Source organism: Mixophyes fleayi, chromosome 10 (genome assembly GCF_038048845.1).
Source record: "Mixophyes fleayi isolate aMixFle1 chromosome 10, aMixFle1.hap1, whole genome shotgun sequence".
Lineage (NCBI taxonomy): Eukaryota > Metazoa > Chordata > Amphibia > Anura > Limnodynastidae > Mixophyes > Mixophyes fleayi.
Genome location: NC_134411.1, coordinates 89,021,913 through 89,037,934, shown reverse-complemented (window position 1 = coordinate 89,037,934; position 16,022 = coordinate 89,021,913).

The following is a 16,022-nucleotide window of genomic DNA, read 5'->3' as shown; positions in this document are numbered from 1 at the left end:
GCTTAAAGTAGCACTCCGAGGTAGTGTAAAAAATTCACCCTACCCAAAATGTCTATCAGCCCTAAGGGCAACAGGTTTTTGTCTAGGTCACGTGGATCTTCTCACAGCCTGGCCAAACACCTATGTGAAGCTGCAGATTGGTTGAGTGGGAGGACCAATCAGAATCCGCAATCTCTGGCTAATAGGTAGCACAGCTTTAATAGAATTTGGGTTGTTTAACATACTATACACATTTCCAGTGTAGCTGTGTGCAAGCTATTAACCCCTTCTATCATCATCATCATCATTATTAACATTTATTTATATAGCGCCAGCAAATTCCGTATCTCTTTACAATTGGGGCCAAACACAGTAATAAAACAATACTGGGTAATAAAGACAGACAGAGAGGTAAGAGGGCCCTGCTCACAAGCTTACAATCTATGGGACAATGGGAGTAGGATACATGAAGTTATAAGAGACATAGTGAGGTTAAGAGGGTTGATGAGGAATATTATAATCTTGCCTGAGGAGGCAATTATCAGCAATTTACTGTAAAAGAAGAGTAAAAGTAACTGGCTTCAGCATACCTAACAATAGTTCAGATTTTTTAGGACCACAAAGGGGCATGGTCTACCAAAACATGGGTGTGGCTTTGTCCACATGTAATTATGGTTGGGATTTGCTGTTATCAGGATTTGGGTAGATGACTGGTGGGGCATATTTTTGTCCTGAACATTATATCAGTTAAGCTGGGTACACACTACAGTGTTTTCAGGCGACTGTTGGGTCAATCGAGCCATAAACAACCATTCAGGCCGTTATCGCGTAAGTGTGTACAGTTGACGGTTAACTGTTAACCGATAAACGATAGTCGTTCCAAAGAGCCGATCATCGTTTCATTTGATTGTTCAGCAGAACTAAAAAGCTTGTTCCAATCCTGCCGTGTGTATGCACTCACGTTCAGGATCTCCATAGAGTTTACAGAGTCATGATCTTTTCAGCCGATGGTTATGACAGATGAAGAGCACAGATCTGAAGACAAATCTTTTAAAACATGTATAACGTGTACACATGATTCGGCATGTTGATAGTGACTTTTTTTTTTTTTTTTTATAAAGTTGTTGGTACAATCGTTGTAGATAACAATTTTCTGTAGTGTGTATCCAGCCTTATGGTAGGCTGTATAGATGCAGTATCCTCCAATGGAATTACTGACAGGTAACCTAGTTATGTGTAGCAAAATCTCCAAAATATCTTGTAGAATGACATCAAGCTAATTGCATTTTCAGCTCTGATAGGTGCCTGACACTTTTACACACACTTGCCTAATCTCCCAAAATGTCTGGGAGGCTCCCGAATTCCGGGTAGTTCTCCCGGACCTACAGGAGAGGAAGGCTTTCTCCTGGATTCTGCCAACTTCCAAGTGAATTAAATCATTTTGGCCCTGGCCCTGGGGGCGTGGGCCAAAATTACACTATTTACAGTGCCACGCCACCCACCTCTCCGGAATCTCTCAAGAGAGCAAAACTTCAAAGTATACAATATCGTTTTATGCCTACCAGCATAGCACTTGGTATCTCTAGGTGCTGCTCATAGCAGGGGCTGATGTAAGGGCACCAGGGGCCCAGAGAAGCAAGGGGCCCACTCAGGGCCATCTTAACAACATTATGGGCCCCTGGGCAAAGCAGTGCACCGGGGTCCCTAGATATAGATATAGATATATAGATGTATAAAGATTAGAGATGGTCACTGACCCCCGTGTTTTGGTTTTGGATTCGGTTTTGGATCTGGATTACCGTCGTGTTTTGGTTTTGGTTTTGGTTTTGCAAAACCGCCATTGCGTGTTTTGGTTTTGGTTTTGTTTTGCAATTTTTTTGGAAAATCCATGTTTTTGGGCCTAAATTAACCCAATTTAGTGCTCCAACTGTTTTAGAGACAAGTAATCTAATTGTTGAGGTATTAAATCATCCAAAAAAACAGTTTAATTCTTCGTTGGTAGGCCTATTCTACACACAAAACAGATTGTCTTCCTCTCCATCTATGCATATTGGCAATGCAGCCATCGTCTTTGAATGTATATTACACCCTACACTTATAGTTAAATATGTAAAGAAATGGAAAAAGCCAGTTTGGTTTCTGTCTCTCAAGGCCCCCCTCCACTTGTATAAAATAAAAAAAAATTCAGCCATTATAGACTGTACAATATTAATTGACATGGAGAAAGCCAGTTTGGTTTCTGTCTCTATAGGCCCCCCTCCACTTGTATAAAATACTAAAAAATTCAGCCATTATAGACTGTACAATATTAATTGACATGGAGAAAGACAGTTTGGTTTCTGTCTCTCTAGGCCCCCCTCCACTTGTATAAAATACCAAAAAATTCAGCCATTATAGACTGTACAATATTAATTGACATGGAAAAAGCCAGTTTGGTTTCTGTCTCTCTAGGCCCCCCTCCACTTGTATAAAATACCCAAAAATTCAGCCATTATAGACTGTACAATATTATGAAAAATGGACAAAGCCAGTTTAGGGTCACTCTGTCTATGACACCCTACCCTTAAGGATAAATTGCCCTAACAGCAGCCTTTCAAAATGGTATGTGATATGGAAATGCCACAAGTCCCTTTCCTCTTTGGGGGTAGATTGCACCCTACACTTACATAGAAAGTTTTAAAAAGATGTTATCGGCATCATCTTCAGCTTAATCCTCACCCTCATCAGTGTGTACGTCATCATCACAGACTATCAATTCATCGCCGCTTGAATCCGCCATTAGAGAACAGTCAGTGCTTGGATGTCTTGGATGGTGAAGGCCTTCCTCGTGGAAGATGTAGTTCATTTTTATAAACATCATTTTCTCCACATTTTTGGGAAGTAACCTTCTACGGCGATCACTGACTAAGTTCCCTGCTGTGCTGAACACTCGTTCAGAGTACACACTGGAGGGTGGGCAGCTTAGGTATTGCAAAGCAAGTTTGTACATGGGTTTCCAAATGGCCTGCTTTTCTTCCCAGTAAGGAAAGGGACTGTCTGACATTTCCATATCAACTACCTCTTGAAAGTAATCCTCCACCATCCTTTGCATGTTTATACTCATATTGGATGGAGTTATGGGCAAAGTGACACATTTTTTTGAAAAATCCTTCAAACCAGCCCAGATGTTAAATTGTTCTGGTCTGCCCCCTGCGTCTTCCCTGCTTCTTTTTTGGAAATTTAATTTTTTACGAGCAACAGCTTGAGAAAGTGAAGGAGGACACGTCGTCAAGCCGAGGCCCAGTTCAGCGGCCAACTTGCTGAGCAATAGCTCCTTGCAAAAGTTCACATCTCGCTCATTTACAAGTAAAGACTCAATGTAGGTTTTAAACCTTGGATCAAGCACAGTGGCCAAAACGTACTGATCCGAGTTCAAGATCTTAATAACTCGAGGATCATTGTGAAGCGAATTAAGTACTTGATCGACAAGGCCAACATACTTTGCTGAATTGCTTGCTTTCAGCTCCTCCTTCATTTTCTCAAGCTGCTTTTCCAATAGTCTAATTAAAGGAATGACTTGGCTCAAACTAGCAGAGTCTGCACTGACCTCACATGTCACAACTTCAAATGGTTTCAGCACCTTGCACAGCACTGAAAGGATTCCCCACTGTGCAAGAGTGAAATACATCCCCCCTCCTTTCCCAATGTCATGACTTGTGCAATATGCTTGGATGGCTTTGCGCTGTTCCTCCATCCTCTGAAGCATGTACAGGGTGGAATTCCACCGAGTTACCACCTCTTGCTTAAGTTGGTGGCAGGGCAAGTTAAACTGCTCTTGGAGCTGCTGTAATCTCCTACATGCTGTGGCTGAATGCCTGAAATGGCCTGAAATTTTACGGGCCACCGAAAGCATCTCCTGCACCTCACGGTTATTTCGTAGGAAGCTCTGCACCACCAAGTTGATGGTGTGAGCAAAACAGGGAATATGTTGAAAATCACCCAGCTGTAATGCTCGCACTATATTGTTGGCGTTATCTGAAATGACATACCCTGGGGAGAGTCCGAGTGGTATAAGCCATGCATCAATCACATCTCTCAGTTTGCGTAACAAATTGTCAGCCGTATGCCTGTTAGTGAAGCCGGTGATACAAAGAGTGGCCTGCCTGTGACAAATGTTACGTAGTGGTGTACATGCTGCTGCTGTTCCTGCTGGTGAAGGTGAATGACCAACCCAGTGGGCTGTCACAGTCATATAGTCTTTGGTTTGGCCACTTCCACTTGTCCACATATCTGTGGTTAAGTGAACAGTGGGCAGAATGGCATTTTTCAGCGCAATCTCTACATTTTTACACACTTTTTGGTATAGTTGTGGAATAGCTTTACGGGAGAAATGGTGTCGCGATGGAATTCTGTAACGCGGACACAAAACCTCAATTAACTGTGAAAAACCAGCTGCGTTTATTGTGGAGATTGGACGCAGATCTAACACTAACATTGCAGCCATGGCGTCTGTGATTCGCTTGGCGACTGGGTGACTGTTGTCATATTTGCTTCCCCTCGCAAATGATTGTTTCACAGTTATTTGCTGAAATGTAGGACTGCTCATTTTATTAACCTGCCTCTGGGATGACGATTCACCCCCAGCAGCAGCAACAGCAGCAGCAGGACTAACGCTTTCTTCAGAGGAATCAATAATAGTGCCGGAGTCATCCAGCCTTAAGTGGGATGCCGGGCTAACTCCGAGCGCTACTGAGGATATTGATGAGGATGGTGTGGTGGGTGTATTTTGTAGCCGTCGGTATGTCGGTGAGCGGAGGGTCTTAGCTGATGAGGGAGTGCTTGTATTCTTTTGGGAAGAACTTTCAGCTTTTCCCAACACTTTGCCATGAACTCTCGTTAAATGGAGTAACATAGACGAGGTTCCAAGATGGTTAAAGTCCCTCCCTCGACTGACTGTGGCTTCACATACACTACAAATGGCTATACAATTGTTGTCTGGATTTGGGTAGAAATAATTCCACACATAAGAAGTGGATTTTTTTGTTTTATGCCCAGGCATGACAATGGCCTTTTTCTTGTCACGTGCCAGAACTGCTGCCACTGGTGCAGGACTTACACAAACAACCTCATCCTCATCAACATCCTCATTAGCGCCCTCGTCGCCTACACAAATCTCCCCCTCATCCTCTTCTAATTCCAAAGTGGCATCCTCAATTTGGGTATCACCGGCTACACTCGGGCTATTAAGGCACACATCAGCAGAATGCTCACGATTAGACATCCCACTGTTGGATGGACTCTCCACAGGGATTGTTGTCATTTGTGAATCAGAGCAAATATTCTCCTGTAATGCCTCACTGTTATCTTGCAGCTCGGCTTTGACGCGTAACAGTAGTTGTGCACCAATTGTAGGCTGGGTAACTTTTTGGGATCTGCCACTAATAGCCAAAGGTGAAGGCCTCATTCTCTCTTTGCCACTGCGTGTGTAGAATGGCATGCTTGCAATTTTTTTTTTATCGTCACTTAACTTTTGCTCAGTTACACTTCTTTTTCGCTTCAATACAGTAAATTTTTTTTTGGTTTTTGTTTTTTGCACTAATTTGAAAACACTCTGTTATTTGACATCGCCTTGGCCAGATGACGTACTGGGAACACTAACATCAGGACTGGTGACAGAACCTGGTTGCTCATTCAGATCATATGTGGACTGCTTTGAATCCATTCTGAGCGCAAACCACTGGGGAGTGCTAAAAATTATTTAGTAGATTTTGCTGACAGTTATGACTTTTGACAGCCAGAAATATTAATGCACAATTAGGGAGGACACCCCAAAAGCACTGAGGAGTGCTAAAAATTATTTGGTAGATACTGCTGACAGAAATGACTTTTGACAGCCAGAAATATTAATGCACAATTAGGGAGGACACCCCAAAAGCACTGAGGAGTGCTAAAAATTATTTGGTAGATACTGCTGACAGATATGACTTTTGACAGCCAGAAATATTAATGCACAATTAGGGAGGACACCCCAAAAGCACTGAGGAGTGCTAAAAATTATTTAGTAGATACTGCTGACAGAAATGACTTTTGACAGCCAGAAATATTAATGCACAATTAGGGAGGACACCCCAAAAGCACTGAGGAGTGCTAAAAATTATTTGGTAGATACTGCTGACAGATATGACTTTTGACAGCCAGAAATATTAATGCACAATTAGGGAGGACACCCCAAAAGCACTGAGGAGTGCTAAAAATTATTTAGTAGATACTGCTGACAGATATGACTTTTGACAGCCAGAAATATTAATGCACAATTAGGGAGGACACCCCAAAAGCACTGAGGAGTGCTAAAAATTATTTAGTAGATACTGCTGACAGATATGACTTTTGACAGCCAGAAATATTAATGCACAATTAGGGAGGACACCCCAAAAGCACTGAGGAGTGCTAAAAATTATTTAGTAGATACTGCTGACAGATATGACTTTTGACAGCCAGAAATATTAATGCACAATTAGGGAGGACACCCCAAAAGCACTGAGGAGTGCTAAAAATTATTTGGTAGATACTGCTGACAGATATGACTTTTGACAGCCAGAAATATTAATGCACAATTAGGGAGGACACCCCAAAAGCACTGAGGAGTGCTAAAAATTATTTGGTAGATACTGCTGACAGATATGACTTTTGACAGCCAGAAATATTAATGCACAATTAGGGAGGACACCCCAAAAGCACTGAGGAGTGCTAAAAATTATTTAGTAGATACTGCTGACAGATATGACTTTTGACAGCCAGAAATATTAATGCACAATTAGGGAGGACACCCCAAAAGCACTGAGGAGTGCTAAAAATTATTTAGTAGATACTGCTGACAGATATGACGTTTGACAGCCAGAAATATTAATGCACAATTAGGGAGGACACCCCAAAAGCACTGAGGAGTGCTAAAAATTATTTGGTAGATACTGCTGACAGATATGACTTTTGACAGCCAGAAATATTAATGCACAATTAGGGAGGACACCCCAAAAGCACTGAGGAGTGCTAAAAATTATTTAGTAGATACTGCTGACAGATATGACTTTTGACAGCCAGAAATATTAATGCACAATTAGGGAGGACACCCCAAAAGCACTGAGGAGTGCTAAAAATTATTTAGTAGATACTGCTGACAGATATTACTTTTGACAGCCAGAAATATTTATGCACAATTATGGGGGACACCCCAAAAGCGCTGGGGAGTGCCAAATATGAAGAAAAAATAATAAACCTCTATCCTCCTCTCTGCACTAGCGATTTTGGTTAGAGCAATTGCAAGAACAATATTGTATTCTCTGTCCCTGCTCTAATTAGCCTATGACTACACCCTGCTCTCTCCCTCTGTCAAATGGCGATGGATTGCTGTGGAGGCGTGTATTTATAAAGTTGAAGTATCACGAGAACCGAGCCCCGAGATCCGACGACGTCACAATGACGTTTGGCCTCGATTTGGATTCAGAATAGGCGGGAGAGTACCGAGCTGCTCAGCTCGGTACTCGGATACCCAAAGTTCGGGTGGGTTCGGTTCTCGGAGAACCGGACCCGCCCATCTCTAATAAAGATATAGATATATAGAGATAGAGATAGATAGATGTACTTGCTCAGTGACCCTTGAAGGTTTTTTTTGCAGGTTTTTTCTTTTGCAGGATTATTTATTCTCATTAAGAGCCATGCCTATGGGGCCCCCTTGCCCGTTGGGCCCCTGGGCACCTGCCCATCGTGCCCAATGGAAAAGATGGCCCTGGGCCCACTGCATGTAGTGTTGAGGTGCACAGTTTAGGCAGTGCATCTCCTTCTCAGCCCTGGCTAGCTCCTGGAATGTCTGTAGATGACCAGAGGGACCCCACACATGCAGGTTATTTTCACAGTCTCTTTGAAAATGTTGGGACTCAGGTGATGCAACTGGGTGGTGCAGTGCAATCAGATGTCTCAATAATTTCTTCGCCAGACCATCTCTATATTGCAAAATAAACTATTTATTTACACTCCTTCACTCCATTCGTAAACTATTGCAGTCATAAAGTAAATATGTCCAGTTCCTAAATACATCTCCTGTCTCCTCCTGCACAGTTCACTCACCCCTCCTCTGTGGGGGTATTATATCTCTCACCCCTCCTGTGTGGGGGTATTATATCTCTCACCCCTTCTCTGTGTGGGGGTATTATATCTCTCACCCCTCCTCTGTGGGGATATTATATCTCTCACCCCTCCTCTGTGGGAGTATTATATCTCTCACCCCTCCTCTGTGAGGGGTATTATCTCTCTCACCCCTCCTCTGTGTGTGTGTGGGGGGGGGTAATATATCTCTCACCCCTCCTCTGTGGGGGTATTATATCTCTCACCCCTCCTGTGTTGGGGTATTATATCTCTCACCCCTCCTCTGTGGGGGTATTATCTCTCTCACCCCTCCTCTGTGGGGGGTATTATATCTCTCAGCCCTCCTCTGTGGGGGTATTATATCTCACCCCTCCTCTGTGGGGGTATTATATCTCTCACCCCTCCTCTGTGGGGGTATTATATCTCTCACCCCTCCTCTGTGGAGGGGGGGGGGTATTATATCTATCACCCCTCTTTGTGGGGGGTATTATATCTCACCCCTCCTCTGTGGGGTATTATATCTCTCACCCCTCCCGTGTGGGGGTATTATATCTCTCACCCCTCCTCTGTGGGGGTATTATATCTCTCACCTCCTCTGTGGGGGTATTATATCTCTCACCCCTCCTCTGTGTGGGGTATTATATCTCTCACCCCTCCTCTGTGGGGGTATTATATCTCTCAGCCCTCTTCTGTGGGGGTATTATATATCTCACCCCTCCTCTGTGGGGTATTATATCTCTCACCCCTCCTCTGTGGGGGGTATTATATCTCTCACCTCCTCTGTGGGGGTATTATATCTCTCTCCCCTCCTCTGTGTGGGGGTATTATATCTCTCAGCCCTCCTCTGTGGGGTATTATATCTCTCACCCCTCCTTTGTTGGGTATTATATCTCTCACCCCTCCTCTGTGGGGGGTATTATATCTCTCACCCCTCCTCTGTGGGGGGTATTATTTCTCTCACCCCTCCTCTGTGGGGTAATATAGCTCTCACCCCTCCTCTGTGGGGGGTATTATATCTCTCACCCCTCCTCTGTGGGGTATTATATCTCTCACCCCTCCTCTGTGGGGGGTATTATATCTCTCACCCCTCCTCTGTGGAGGGTATTATATATCTCACCCCTCCTCTGTGGGGGTATTATATCTCTCACCCCTCCTCTGTGGGGTATTATATCTCTCACCCCTCCTCTGTGGGGGGTATTATATCTCTCACCCCTCCTCTGTGGGGGTATTATATCTCTCACCTCCTCTGTGGGGGTATTATATCTCTCTCCCCTCCTCTGTGTGGGGGTATTATATCTCTCAGCCCTCCTCTGTGGGGGTATTATATCTCTCACCCCTCCTTTGTTGGGTATTATATCTCTCACCCCTCCTCTGTGGGGGGTATTATATCTCTCACCCCTCCTCTGTGGGGGGTATTATTTCTCTCACCCCTCCTCTGTGGGGTAATATAGCTCTCACCCCTCCTCTGTGGGGGGTATTATATCTCTCACCCCTCCTCTGTGGGGTATTATATCTCTCACCCCTCCTCTGTGGGGGGTATTATATCTCTCACCCCTCCTCTGTGGAGGGTATTATATATCTCACCCCTCCTCTGTGGGGGTATTATATCTCTCACCCCTCCTCTGTGGGGTATTATATCTCTCACCCCTCCTCTGTGGGGGGTATTATATCTCTCACCCCTCCTCTGTGGGGGTATTATATCTCTCACCCCTCCTCTGTGGGGTATTATATCTCTCACCCCTCCTCTGTGGGGGGTATTATATCTCTCACCCCTCCTCTGTGGGGGTATTATATCTCTCTCCTCCTCTGTGGGGGGTATTATATCTCTCACCCCTCCTCTGTGGGGGGTATTATATCTCTCACCCCTCCTCTGTGGGGGGTATTATATCTCTCACCCCTCCTCTGTGGGGGGTATTATATCTCTCACCCCTCCTCTGTGGGGGGTATTATATCTCTCATCCCTCCTCTGTGGGGGTATTATATATCTCACCCCTCCTCTGTGGAGGGTATTATATCTCACCCCTCCTCTGTGGGGTATTATATCTCTCACCCCTCCTCTGTGGGGGGTATTATATCTCTCACCCCTCCTCTGTGGGGAGTATTATATCTCTCTCCTCCTCTGTGGGGGGTATTATATCTCTCACCCCTCCTCTGTGGGGGGTATTATATCTCTCACCCCTCCTCTGTGGGGGTATTATATATCTCACCCCTTCTCTGTGGAGGGTATTATATCTCACCCCTCCTCTGTGGGGTATTATATCTCTCACCCCTCCTCTGTGGGGGGTATTATATCTCTCACCCCTCCTCTGTGGGGTATTATATCTCTCTCCTCCTCTGTGGGGTATTATATCTCTCACCCCTCCTCTGTGGGGAGTATTATATCTCTCACCCCTCCTCTGTGGGGTATTATATCTCTCTCCTCCTCTGTGGGGGGTATTATATCTCTCACCCCTCCTCTGTGGGGGGTATTATATCTCTCACCCCTCCTCTGTGGGGGTATTATATATCTCACCCCTCCTCTGTGGAGGGTATTATATCTCACCCCTCCTCTGTGGGGTATTATATCTCTCACCCCTCCTCTGTGGGGGGTATTATATCTCTCACCCCTCCTCTGTGGGGTATTATATCTTTCTCCTCCTCTGTGGGGGGTATTATATCTCTCACCCCTCCTCTGTGGGGGGTATTATATATCTCACCCCTCCTCTGTGGGGTATTATATCTCTCACCCCTCCTCTGTGGGGGTATTATATATCTCACCCCTCCTCTGTGGAGGGTATTATATCTCTCACCCCTCCTCTGTGGGGGTATTATATCTCTCACCCCTCCTCTGTGGGGGTATTATATCTCTCACCCCTCCTCTGTGGGGGGTATTATATCTCTCTCCTCCTCTGTGGGGGGTATTATATATCTCACCCCTCCTCTGTGGGGTATTATATCTCTCACCCCTCCTCTGTGGGGGTATTATATCTCTCACCCCTCCTCTGTGGGGGGTATTATATCTCTCACCCCTCCTCTGTGGGGGTATTATATCTCTCACCCCTCCTCTGTGGGGGGTATTATATCTCTCTCCTCCTCTGTGGGGGGTATTATATATCTCACCCCTCCTCTGTGGGGTATTATATCTCTCACCCCTCCTCTGTGGGGTATTATATCTCTCACCCCTCCTCTGTGGGGGGTATTATATCTCTCACCCCTCCTCTGTGGGGGGTATTATATCTCTCTCCTCCTCTGTGGGGGGTATTATATATCTCACCCCTCCTCTGTGGGGTATTATATCTCTCACCCCTCCTCTGTGGGGTATTATATCTCTCACCCCTCCTCTGTGGGGGGTATTATATCTCTCACCCCTCCTCTGTGGGGGGTATTATATCTCTCACCCCTCCTCTGTGGGGGTATTATATCTCTCACCTCCTCTGTGGGGGTATTATATCTCTCTCCCCTCCTCTGTGTGGGGGTATTATATCTCTCAGCCCTCCTCTGTGGGGGTATTATATCTCTCACCCCTCCTTTGTTGGGTATTATATCTCTCACCCCTCCTCTGTGGGGGGTATTATATCTCTCACCCCTCCTCTGTGGGGGGTATTATTTCTCTCACCCCTCCTCTGTGGGGTAATATAGCTCTCACCCCTCCTCTGTGGGGGGTATTATATCTCTCACCCCTCCTCTGTGGGGTATTATATCTCTCACCCCTCCTCTGTGGGGGGTATTATATCTCTCACCCCTCCTCTGTGGAGGATATTATATATCTCACCCCTCCTCTGTGGGGGTATTATATCTCTCACCCCTCCTCTGTGGGGTATTATATCTCTCACCCCTCCTCTGTGGGGGGTATTATATCTCTCACCCCTCCTCTGTGGGGGTATTATATCTCTCACCCCTCCTCTGTGGGGTATTATATCTCTCACCCCTCCTCTGTGGGGGGTATTATATCTCTCACCCCTCCTCTGTGGGGGTATTATATCTCTCTCCTCCTCTGTGGGGGGTATTATATCTCTCACCCCTCCTCTGTGGGGGGTATTATATCTCTCACCCCTCCTCTGTGGGGGGTATTATATCTCTCACCCCTCCTCTGTGGGGGGTATTATATCTCTCACCCCTCCTCTGTGGGGGGTATTATATCTCTCATCCCTCCTCTGTGGGGGTATTATATATCTCACCCCTCCTCTGTGGAGGGTATTATATCTCACCCCTCCTCTGTGGGGTATTATATCTCTCACCCCTCCTCTGTGGGGGGTATTATATCTCTCACCCCTCCTCTGTGGGGTATTATATCTCTCTCCTCCTCTGTGGGGTATTATATCTCTCACCCCTCCTCTGTGGGGAGTATTATATCTCTCACCCCTCCTCTGTGGGGTATTATATCTCTCTCCTCCTCTGTGGGGGGTATTATATCTCTCACCCCTCCTCTGTGGGGGGTATTATATCTCTCACCCCTCCTCTGTGGGGGTATTATATATCTCACCCCTCCTCTGTGGAGGGTATTATATCTCACCCCTCCTCTGTGGGGTATTATATCTCTCACCCCTCCTCTGTGGGGGGTATTATATCTCTCACCCCTCCTCTGTGGGGTATTATATCTTTCTCCTCCTCTGTGGGGGGTATTATATCTCTCACCCCTCCTCTGTGGGGGGTATTATATATCTCACCCCTCCTCTGTGGGGTATTATATCTCTCACCCCTCCTCTGTGGGGGTATTATATATCTCACCCCTCCTCTGTGGAGGGTATTATATCTCTCACCCCTCCTCTGTGGGGGTATTATATCTCTCACCCCTCCTCTGTGGGGGTATTATATCTCTCACCCCTCCTCTGTGGGGGGTATTATATCTCTCTCCTCCTCTGTGGGGGGTATTATATATCTCACCCCTCCTCTGTGGGGTATTATATCTCTCACCCCTCCTCTGTGGGGGTATTATATCTCTCACCCCTCCTCTGTGGGGGGTATTATATCTCTCACCCCTCCTCTGTGGGGGTATTATATCTCTCACCCCTCCTCTGTGGGGGGTATTATATCTCTCTCCTCCTCTGTGGGGGGTATTATATATCTCACCCCTCCTCTGTGGGGTATTATATCTCTCACCCCTCCTCTGTGGGGTATTATATCTCTCACCCCTCCTCTGTGGGGGGTATTATATCTCTCACCCCTCCTCTGTGGGGGGTATTATATCTCTCTCCTCCTCTGTGGGGGGTATTATATATCTCACCCCTCCTCTGTGGGGTATTATATCTCTCACCCCTCCTCTGTGGGGTATTATATCTCTCACCCCTCCTCTGTGGGGGGTATTATATCTCTCACCCCTCCTCTGTGGGGGGTATTATATCTCTCACCCCTCCTCTGTGGGGGTATTATATCTCTCACCTCCTCTGTGGGGGTATTATATCTCTCTCCCCTCCTCTGTGTGGGGGTATTATATCTCTCAGCCCTCCTCTGTGGGGGTATTATATCTCTCACCCCTCCTTTGTTGGGTATTATATCTCTCACCCCTCCTCTGTGGGGGGTATTATATCTCTCACCCCTCCTCTGTGGGGGGTATTATTTCTCTCACCCCTCCTCTGTGGGGTAATATAGCTCTCACCCCTCCTCTGTGGGGGGTATTATATCTCTCACCCCTCCTCTGTGGGGTATTATATCTCTCACCCCTCCTCTGTGGGGGGTATTATATCTCTCACCCCTCCTCTGTGGAGGATATTATATATCTCACCCCTCCTCTGTGGGGGTATTATATCTCTCACCCCTCCTCTGTGGGGTATTATATCTCTCACCCCTCCTCTGTGGGGGGTATTATATCTCTCACCCCTCCTCTGTGGGGGTATTATATCTCTCACCCCTCCTCTGTGGGGTATTATATCTCTCACCCCTCCTCTGTGGGGGGTATTATATCTCTCACCCCTCCTCTGTGGGGGTATTATATCTCTCTCCTCCTCTGTGGGGGGTATTATATCTCTCACCCCTCCTCTGTGGGGGGTATTATATCTCTCACCCCTCCTCTGTGGGGGGTATTATATCTCTCACCCCTCCTCTGTGGGGGGTATTATATCTCTCACCCCTCCTCTGTGGGGGGTATTATATCTCTCATCCCTCCTCTGTGGGGGTATTATATATCTCACCCCTCCTCTGTGGAGGGTATTATATCTCACCCCTCCTCTGTGGGGTATTATATCTCTCACCCCTCCTCTGTGGGGGGTATTATATCTCTCACCCCTCCTCTGTGGGGAGTATTATATCTCTCTCCTCCTCTGTGGGGGGTATTATATCTCTCACCCCTCCTCTGTGGGGGGTATTATATCTCTCACCCCTCCTCTGTGGGGTATTATATCTCTCTCCTCCTCTGTGGGGTATTATATCTCTCACCCCTCCTCTGTGGGGAGTATTATATCTCTCACCCCTCCTCTGTGGGGTATTATATCTCTCTCCTCCTCTGTGGGGGGTATTATATCTCTCACCCCTCCTCTGTGGGGGGTATTATATCTCTCACCCCTCCTCTGTGGGGGTATTATATATCTCACCCCTCCTCTGTGGAGGGTATTATATCTCACCCCTCCTCTGTGGGGTATTATATCTCTCACCCCTCCTCTGTGGGGGGTATTATATCTCTCACCCCTCCTCTGTGGGGTATTATATCTTTCTCCTCCTCTGTGGGGGGTATTATATCTCTCACCCCTCCTCTGTGGGGAGTATTATATATCTCACCCCTCCTCTGTGGGGTATTATATCTCTCACCCCTCCTCTGTGGGGGTATTATATATCTCACCCCTCCTCTGTGGGGGGTATTATATCTCTCACCCCTCCTCTGTGGGGGGTATTATATCTCTCTCCTCCTCTGTGGGGGGTATTATATATCTCACCCCTCCTCTGTGGGGTATTATATCTCTCACCCCTCCTCTGTGGGGTATTATATCTCTCACCCCTCCTCTGTGGGGGGTATTATATCTCTCACCCCTCCTCTGTGGGGGGTATTATATCTCTCACCCCTCCTCTGTGGGGTATTATATCTCTCATCACTCCTCTGTGGGGGGTATTATATCTCTCACCCCTCCTCTGTGGGGGGTATTATATCTCTCACCCCTCCTCTGTGGGGGGTATTATATCTCTCTCCTCCTCTGTGGGGAGTATTATATCTCTCACCCCTCCTCTGTGGGGTATTATATCTCTCTCCTCCTCTGTGGGGGGTATTATATCTCTCACCCCTCCTCTGTGGGGGGTATTATATCTCTCTCCTCCTCTGTGGGGAGTATTATATCTCTCACCCCTCCTCTGTGGGGTATTATATCTCTCTCCTCCTCTGTGGGGGGTATTATATCTCTCACCCCTCCTCTGTGGGGGGTATTATATCTCTCACCCCTCCTCTGTGGGGTATTATATCTCTCTCCCTTCCATCCTCCAGTCACTTTCTGAGGTAATTTCTCCCTGATATCTGCCCCATGTCACTAGTATTATGTCAGTCATGTTGTACTATGGCCCCTGTGGCCCCAGGCGATGGACCAGCCCCCAGATTACACAGAGGGGTCCCAGCACCTCCTCCCCTCTGTCCTGGGTCCCTGACTGTCCCTCTCCACACAGATCCCCTCATATCAGCCGAATGTTGCTAAGCAACATTCCCAGTGTGTCTCCCCTGGGTCCTAGTGCCGGGTATGAAATAGGATGGAGACAGTCACAACACTTTAATAACTTATAAATATTTCAGCGTATTGTAGTTCATTTATCTTTTCCAAATACTAAATGGCAGTAAATCCTATGCAACGCTTTACAAGTAATGATGTGGTGACCCAAATTCCAATTTCTTCCCCCCAATTTTTGTTGTTTTCCAAAATACACATCACTATGTGTCTGAAAAAATGTAAATATAACTTTGTGGAGGTGTAAACATGAAGAAGTTAAATAATGAGAAGATGCTCAAATGGGGGGGGGGTAGTTTATGTCATTTT